The sequence below is a fragment of the Columba livia genome, chromosome 1 (assembly GCF_036013475.1).
Source record: "Columba livia isolate bColLiv1 breed racing homer chromosome 1, bColLiv1.pat.W.v2, whole genome shotgun sequence".
Taxonomy (NCBI): domain Eukaryota; kingdom Metazoa; phylum Chordata; class Aves; order Columbiformes; family Columbidae; genus Columba; species Columba livia.
In genome coordinates, this window is record NC_088602.1 from 85694129 (window position 1) to 85703613 (window position 9485).

A 9485-nucleotide genomic window follows, 5' to 3' on the forward strand; every position below is an offset into this window, starting at 1 on the left:
CTCTGCTTCACTCTGTATTGCAGAAATATCCAAGCATTCCGTCAGCCTTGTATTCCAGTGAAGTACATGCAGTACTGAAGCAGCGTTCATGCCTTTTCATTGGGAAGCTGAGATGTCACTGCCCAGAGCTGCCCCAGCCCATGAACATAAGACTCTGTTGGCATTAAATGAAGGAAAAGAGGCAAGCACAAAATATTTGTTTTTCATTTTACAATAATTGTTTTTCTCTCTCAAATGGGTCCCTCAGCCAGCAAAAAGGCTAATATTGGCCCAAACCAAAAAGTTGTATTGATGTAACAACACTACTTAAACCTTTTACACTGCAAAATTTAGAACAAAACTAGAATCATAGGCAGTATTTAATTAAAAGTTTCCCAGTTTCCCCACCACAGTAATGCTTGCAGATGTAAGGGTGGATTTTTTGCCAACTTGGAGGACAGTCATAAACTCAAATTCACCAGAAGGTTCTCCTGATACATCTAAACCAGCCAGAACTGATATGACATTTACTGGCTAAAGTCATTTTTCTATCATAGCTCATAGCATTTTCAAAATACATTGGAGCAACAGACTAGAAACAAAATTACCCTTTCTGCCAGTATAGGTCTTTTGCTGGAGCAGTCATGCTGGCAAAAGAACACCCAGCTTCACCCAACAAGGCTTACCCTAGCTAGTCTTTGTTTCATCCATCTGTTAATTAGCTAATTGCTAGTGCATTTGGGGTGGTCTCTCATATAATCCATCTGGGCTTGTATACTGAATCTGGATGCAAGAAAAAAAAAAAGCCTTGCTTAACTGAGAGCCAGCACTTCTAAGTGATACTCAGCAACTTTCACATTAGCAATGCATTCATATACAGTTCTCCCATCTATTCTATACGCTTCTCCCATATTCTCTAGAATATCTGCCATGGACACATTCTTGAATCCTGTCTAGTCTGAGACTGTAATTAGCCACAATCTCAGTCCTGTTAACGCATTCCTCACGGTATCAAAACCAAGAACCATTTGTCCAAGCAATTTCTGTGTTTTCTCTTTTTCAGACTACCTGGAAGATGTGTTTTGGCTTTGTCTCAGATTCAAGAAAATGGATCCACCAGTAAGTTCCATGATTTCTTTAAATGCTTCCACTCCTGAGGGGAGAAAAACATAACTGCTTATTACTGAGATATTTTATATTCCACAGAGAGTGACCACAAGCAGGAATATTCATCATATTTCTTGTTAATTGGAAGTGTTCTTCCTTTACTATAGTTATTTGAAATATCAGCCTGCAATCAATACAGACAGATTCACTATAAGACCGCTTTAACATCTTAGCTTGTAATAAGATAGCTTTTTTCCACTTCAATAGTATTTCTTCCATTCCATGTGCCAACACAGATTTTCCTCACTACAACAAAGTAGGCCCAGAGGTCGGTAAGCTATAGGTTAATGGGTCTCTGTCCAGCCTTGAAAAATGCATTGCTGCTGTCTGCACCAGACTTGTTTAAATTGAGGGAAGCTCCTTCACATTTTGTATCTCCATTACCGTCACTGCAGCTCACATACATACCTCAGGTAGTGGTAGAATACCACCCTGAGAATGCAGAAGCATTAAGGTAAGATTAAGGTGAGCTACAAAAACTCTGGGGCAGGTGGACACCACTTAGCTCACACTGACCCCTGGGTCCGCATGGGTAAAGAGTCATTGGTACCACAGGAGCTAAACCTGTACCTGTGAGTAAATTGCTCTATGTCAGCTTGAAACTGTACCCAACATGCACACTTGAACCAATCCCACTTTTACCCTCCTTCCAACAAGAGATAAGGTTGGAAAATGAAGGAGGGCATTGCGTGTGCTAAAAAGAGCAAAGGGAACTTGAGGAAGCAGACGCAGAGATTTGGAGCTGGAGGACTCCTTCAAAAAACTGGACATGGAACTGCTCTTGCCTCTGTTCAGGGCTTGGTTTTAAATCCCACCTAAGAGACAGGTTTTCTTGCAGACCATTGCACTTTGGAGAAGGCATGAAATGCAGCAGGACTTCCCAAAATTAACTTCTAATTCTTTAGCAACACAAGAACCACCGTCAGGCACACAATTGCCCCAAGCAGTCATTCCAGAAGTTAACTTGCATACACAGAGACTCCCTCCACCTATGCAAACTATTACATGACACAGGAGTGACAAGGGTGGATTGAAATCTGGGTTCTTGTTACAAAAGGCAATTTGAGTTGGATTCAAGCATTAGGGAAACCACAGGAGTCTGAACCCTGGTAGGACTCTCTCCCAATTCTGAGTTATTGGGTTTTCCTATACTTCTATTTTCCTCCGTGCTGGCAAGTAAACCAAGTATGGCCTGGCCCAGGGGAAAGCAGGCCACTCTTGGCTTACCATCTTGTTGGACTTCAGAAGCCAGAAACCTTCTGAACACAGGTCCTGGACAAGAAAACGTGCCACAGTGGCACACACCATCTAAGTGTTGTTTCCAGGATTTGCCATACAAATGAATGCATCTCCTTGCTCTGCTACCTCCAGCCAAACTACACTTCAAGACCTACAACATAACTACGCTCATAGAGTGGAAGGCAAGAAACGCGGGAATGTTTCATTCCTCTACAAAATACACCATTTGGGAAAAGACCCCAAAGACAAAATAAGGCATGCAAAAAGTTCTAGCCCACCTGCTGAAAATACATCATCACACACATACTGCACGCTCAGACTTCCTGTTCAGTTTCAGGTTAAAAGTTTCCTGATGCAATTGCATGCCATCCTGATCGAATACATCTGCCACATGCTCTCCCTCATCCCCCCACTGTGTGGGGCAATGGCTCAAGCTGCCGCTGGGGAACACATGGGCTCTGTTGCCATATGGACATCTGCTGCCTGTTTTATCTTGGCCACTCGCTGCTGGTTGTTCTTCCACACGACTTGGCTGATCGCAGGCAGTTCAGATAAAAAGTAACACAGTAACCTACAAACCCTTTGATGAGGTGTCTTGTTGAAAGAGAGCACATGCATATTACTTAAGATAGGGGTGTCAAGCTCATTTTCACCGGGGGCTGTATAAATGTATAAAATTACATTCAGCCCTTTGGAGGCAAGAGCAAGGCTGATGTGGCCCCCAGTGAAAATGAGTTTGACATCCCTGCCTTAAGGGATGTACAGGACATCATATATATATGTTTTTTGAAATCACTTACTATTTTGGAAGCATTTCCAGACAGGCTTACAAGTTATCTACTGGGAATCCACATGCAGCCAGAGCTTGCTTTTAAGAAGGCAGATAACAAATGAAGTACCTGAACAATTCCCTGAGAACCATGAGAAGGGTCCATTTCCTTGTCACGTTGAGGAAGCATTTTACTTGGATGTGATTTAGGAAAGAAGAATCCTACTGGGAGGTCACAAGACATAGCAAGAGAGCATTATGAATCAGCATCTGTCATATGTATTAATGCCTAGGGGCACATCTAGAAGATTGTCTTTGACACGGTCCAAAACCCAAATAGTAACTTTTAACAGTTTCCCTGCAAAATTGGATCCTGACATTTGCAACAGCTGCTATATTAGAAGTAGAAACAAACCCTCTGCCTTTTGTTATAAGTTGAATTTGGAATGTCTGAGTTATAAAATTACTGTAGTCCAAATGAAAATAACTCCCATACAAATGATAATTGCTTTCTTCTAAAAATCTAACTACTTCTGGGCAAAGACTCTTTTGCCCTGACAAGCAAAGATTCTGTCTATGTTGAAACCCCTGCCGCAACATAGTTCAGTTGCCTAGCTATTTCAAAATAAGAGAGAATGTATCTCAAACAGCCTAAAACGCCTGCTGTTTGTCTGGTCTGTCTACCCAAAAGAGAACAAAAAATAGCTTCTCTGATTCCTACCTCCAGGAAACAGAGGAAAGGCACGAACTAAAAGGCACAAAACCAGAGTTGCCTCAAACAGTAGTGTCATCAGAACCCATTTTCTGTTCTGTGTTCTTGTATTGCTCTGTCTCAGCTCAGAGATGGGAAGCTCAAGTCACTGAAGCACAAAAGATGAAATTGTCTTCAGCATCCAGAGGTATCGGGAGAGCCAGGCAGCCAGAGTGCTCTGCTGGGCACTGATGATATCAAGGGGGCAGCGTAAGGAGGAAACTCATTCTCATCCTCTATTCCTGGCTGGGAAATGCACAAAGCAGAGTGAAAAGCGACAGGGAAGACAGGGGCTTATTGGGAAGAGAGTGAGTATTTATTTTTGTGGCCTCTCTGGCAGGCCTGAAACCACAAGCAGAAGGTGGCGTTGAGAGTGAGGAAAGCAGGAAGGCAGAACAATGCATAACTGTGACTGATCTTCTGTGCCATGGTACACCTGAAGAACTGTAACATCTCAACAACCAGGATGCTCAGAATAGGGAGGAGAGTCCTAATCAGCACTTTGTAGGTCCCTAAACCTACACATCATTCCATGGTGGGTCAGACTGCATGAAAGCTAAGGCAGCTTTCACCAAACCTTGCTGGCCTCGATTGACCTCAATGGCTATGTTAACATGTATTTCAAAATAAAGATCTATTTTTTCTAGCTTTTAAATTCAAGCACTGGGTAAAGAGAGAAAAAACAAGATCTGAAACAGAGTCTAAAATTAGCACCCAATAACTAAACAAGGAAGCTAAATACGAGCTCAGCACATTTAGGAGCTTAATGGCTGGGTTTCGAAGCCTAACTGTAACATCTTGTTTTCAGACTTCTAACACAAGTGTAGCTGCTAATTGCAAGTGTAACAAACCTTTAATCAATAATATAACACGCAAGTGTTCTCATCTAGATTACCACAGGAACTCAAAAACAAAAGCAGAAGCTGCCGACTGTGAATACCTAATCTATACATTGCAACATAAACAAGTGTCTGATCCAGGCAGCCCAACACGGAATGACAAGGACTTTGCAGTGAGAATTCACACCCACCACGCACACGTAGCTGAAATTTTCTTTGGCAGAGATGATGCTGCGGGCTGTTGCACACCATGGCCATGTACAGTCCCACATCCTCTTTACCGACCAATGGAACCCCAGCATGCCATTAGGAAAGACATGGATGCACTGGTCATGCCCAGTGTTGCCGTGCGTCCAACACTGTGAAGATGTGCTTCCCTTGCGCCAGCTGATTCGAAAAGGCTGCTCCAGTTGGGGATAGTCAAGGTGAAATATAACACAGTCGCACACTCTCCCATCTATCGTCGTCACATCACTGTGAGCTGAAAGCACAACACACAGAGAAAAAAGTCATTACCAAACAGTTCAACATCATTACAGCCATCAGGCTGAATCTGTCAACGACACGGGTTTGAGAACATCACCTGGGAAATGGGATTTAAGAGCAAAAATTGGGATCCACTTCTAAATCCAGCTACTGAAATGTATGATCTCGAACTAATCACTAAACCTTGGCTCATTCAAATGCCATAGACTTTGTGCAGGTGGTTTTTCACTAGTCTTCCTGCTTAGCAATTTCATAAAGCTTAAGCGAGAAATTGCTTTAAACTCCTGTAAGAGATTTTTTATTAAATAAAGCCACAAATGGCATAACCTGATACATGATGAAAAGTATTCCTGACAGCTAATGAATCAGCCATTTTTATTCTTTGTAAATATGAATACCCAACTCAACTCATACTCAATTAATAACATCTAATAAGCCAACTCTGTCAAATTATATTTGGTTTATTAGTATTACCTTGCTAGAGTTTATTACAGCACTCCTTTAAACATTAAATCTTTAAGAGGAAGCTTAATTAATATTCTATTTTTAATTGCTTGGCTTTTTCATATTCCAAATAAACTGACATAATTCCATTAGCTGAGGTATTTTATTTCCCAGTGGAATTAATTTCAAGCAGAAGCGACTTACAACAGCAAGTGCAGCAAGCTAAAACACTTCGTGAACATAATTTTGTTTCAACCCAACACTCAAATATTCTCCTGGTCCTGCAGCAAATAAACCCAGCAGTATAAACCTCTAATAACACATCCAAACCAAACCAGATATTCCATCCTAGTTTATTGTAAAAGCCTGCTGCTACTAGGGAATTATTTAGAATTAAATACATTTTCTTGCCTTCAAAAGTAACAAGTGCACACAATGCCACTTGGACGGTGAAAACTAGTAACATCTCAGAAGTGACGTTTTCTTTGCTATTATGTATACACTTCTTTATGGGCTTGTTCACCAGGACACCTTTAAATCCCACTAACTTAAATCCCTAGCAAATTATATGTCTTGAAGTAAGAAGGTGAGGAGAAATATTTAAAGTATTCCTGTAGCCTAATAATTTCCTTACTGAACCTGAACAGATTGAATAACTATTTGGTTAAAAAAAAAATAAATCCTGTGGTTTCAACCACTGTCAGAGCAGTGTCAGCTATGAACTTGTGGTTAAATTGCCCTTTTTTACATGCTGCAAGTGCAACAGTAGAAGTTAGCACTATCAGATAATTTTTCCCAGTGAAAAGAAAGCCAGGGAAAAGGTGTAGCTGCAGGTCAGCAAAGACTTATTGCTGGAGATGGACTTGCACATCTGTACAACTGCTCCTCTCCTCCTCTGCAAAAATACTCCAACACTGCAAAAGCTCTTATCTGTATTTGGTAAGGTGCATGGATTTTTCATCAAAAGCGTGAGGATTTCTACAACGAAGAACTACATTGCAGTTACCTGCAGCATCAGAGCTTTCCCCAAGGAGACAATATTTAAGTAAAATGGTGTAACACTATGCAGCAAGACAAAGCAGTGTCATGCATCCTGATCAGCTTCCAGTTTTGTTCTAGTTTGTATGTGACTAATCGAATACAGGCACAGCGCAAAGCACCTCCTGATATGCCAAAGGAGAGCGCGTGAAGAAGTCAAACTCTAGAGATGCCCGTGGTTCCAACACATCTCTCCCAGCTGAGTGGTCACCTCAGAAAGTAAACTTATTTCTGGACTTCACAGAATTTGATTTCCAATCCTGACAGACAGCCTAGAAATTGGGGTGAAGTTTCTCTTCACAGTACATGCACCACACCAAGACTGCAACTTGCGCAGCAAATTATTGATTGAACCTGTTTTTGTTGTCTCTCAGTTTTCCCCAAGTCATTGCCTCTACTTCAACAAGGAAAACAGCATGTAGGGCAGAGCTGACACCCAGGACGAGCAAAATGGACAGAACTTCTGGGGAGGAGAGCGGGTTGCCTCTCTTTCTGCTGGTCAAGCAACACCTTGGACCAAGCTCAGCAAAGTCAGTCGCAGAAGAGCATGCATGCAAGAGCCTTAAAATGAAATGAATGTCAGCTGACTCACACTGACTATTCAGAATAACTGCTTGCTGTGGTTTGCGCTCATACAGAGACGGAAGAGACATCTCAAAGGTGACCGAGAGACCTCAGTCTGACTAAAAATATGCTGCCATACAATCAACAATTCAAGCACTTCTCGTCTGCAAACTTTACCAGAGAGCCTCCATAATCTTCATTGCTACCTTCACTGAACGTGTTTGATCACAATATACAGCTCTGTGTGTCATCTTTACTGCCTTGTTTCAACAAACATGGAGCACTTTGAAAACAACCAACCTATGATTACACATTCAAAAGAAAAGGGAGGAAAAACTGTAAATTAGCTTATTTCAATACAAGAGCATTCAGATTAATAGCAAGAAACGAGCACAAAAAGCCAGTAAATGCAAGACGTCTAAACCATGGGCAGTCCTGCAGCAATTCAGAGATGTAAATGAATAATTCGATTTAATGAGGCCAGGTAAATAGCCACACGTCTGTCAGTGCCATCAGCAGCAAACATCATTCAGCTTCAAAAGATCTCTGAACGAGAGCAGTTACACCAATAATTAGCACCTTTTGCTGTAACAGAGATGGACAGTGTGCTGCCTCAGACATGCCCCCCCCCCCCCAGTATCAATCCTTGCATGGTAGTTAGGTCTAGACTAATTAAATGAGCCCCACAAGCAGCATGGGTCCCCAAAGGCAGCCATTCGACCTACTGCACCTTTACTAGTAATGGGACAGGTCCTCTTCCTTCCTGCCACACTAAACTGGTGATGTTCCTTGTTACGTGGAAAAATAGCAGCACATTTCTTAGGCAGTCAGTTAATGGCTGAGTCTTTACACAGACCAAAACAGTAGCAGGACTTGTTGTATAGTGGTAGTCAGCATTTTAGCTACAGCTTTATACTGGGTTCAAAGTGGAAAACTATTGACTTGCACCATTAGTCACACTGGTCATCTTAACAACAGTGTGCCCTTCATAATTCACATGTGATGATGAAAACGTTTCTGTGCAGGTGTACATGCCTTGTCTATGCACATATTTATGTGCAGCTCTATTTGAGCTTTTTGTTTTAAGCTTTGTCTTGCTTGTTTGACCCTCAGGCAGACATTGTAATCAGAGAAGGCTCACAAGTAAACCAGCTGAGTGACTCCAGCCTCCCTTTGATGGGCTTGTCGTGCAAGATCTTCATGGAGTACTAGCCTCCGGTATTCTCATAATTACCTGAACTGTTTAAAAAAAAATCTTCTTTGTTAATCATTTGTTCTCAGCACCCACAGACCACTGAAGCCCAAATAATTTGCATATACCATTATCTGTGGGCAGATAAGGCATGTGCATGCAATTTCAGGTATGTGGTTTCACTTGGAACTTGTCAGCCGATCGGTTCCAATTGAAATGAAGCTGTAATGGGACTCGAGGCTGCTCTCTTTCGCTTTGCATGACACAATTGCCTTGATGACGCTGACAAAATACATATTTAAACAAATAACCACATTAATACAGCTCAATTCCTGGATCAGCCATCACCTAAAATGAAATCAACACCAGCCTGCCTGAGGGAAGATACGAGGAAAGACTGCCCTCTTCAGTACACAAACACCTTATTCCCCATATATCTGAGAGCAAAATCTAGCTTTCTTAGTGCACCCTGGGACATTTAGCTAATTGGAAAAAAAAAAATAACAGAGCATAGTTAAAGCTGTACAAACAACGAGTCGCAAATTCCCTCTGGCAAAAAAATAAACTTTCAAATATAAATGACAAGCACCTCATTTGTGGTTCTCCTTCCAATTCTCCCACAATTGTAAAAGGCATTATACTTCACCTATTCTGGTTGGCTTCCCTATGCTGTTAACTGCCTGATGTCCCTCTGCACACAGGACATCAGCACTATCTTACTGCTTCCCAGAAAACTGAATGCACACCTGTCACTTCCCCTTGCCTGACTTCCACTGGTCAGTTTGCTCTTTTTGCATGCATTTTCTAAATATCTAATCAATGCCCTGACACAGACTGTACATCCCAAATGAAACTGAACTCCTAGTTCACTCTGTTTGACACAAACATAAAAGAATGAGAGTAGAGACTTATAAGACACTAAGTACAATGTTGAAATATATCTGGGTATTAAAAATATACTAGTAGACAACAGCAAGCTTCAGCTATGCCAGACTCAAAACCCTATTGCATGGCACG

General features: G+C 41.6%; 1 long non-coding RNA gene across 1 annotated transcript; it reads right to left on the minus strand.

Annotated features, from left to right (window-relative positions):
- Positions 1-195: 195 nt before the first annotated feature.
- Positions 196-5347, minus strand: LOC135579620 (uncharacterized). The gene is made up of 2 exons (XR_010473125.1): positions 4936-5347; positions 196-1132 (listed from the first exon to the last, which is right to left on the minus strand). It is a non-coding gene; the product is annotated as an uncharacterized LOC135579620 (long non-coding RNA).
- Positions 5348-9485: the final 4138 nt, after the last annotated feature.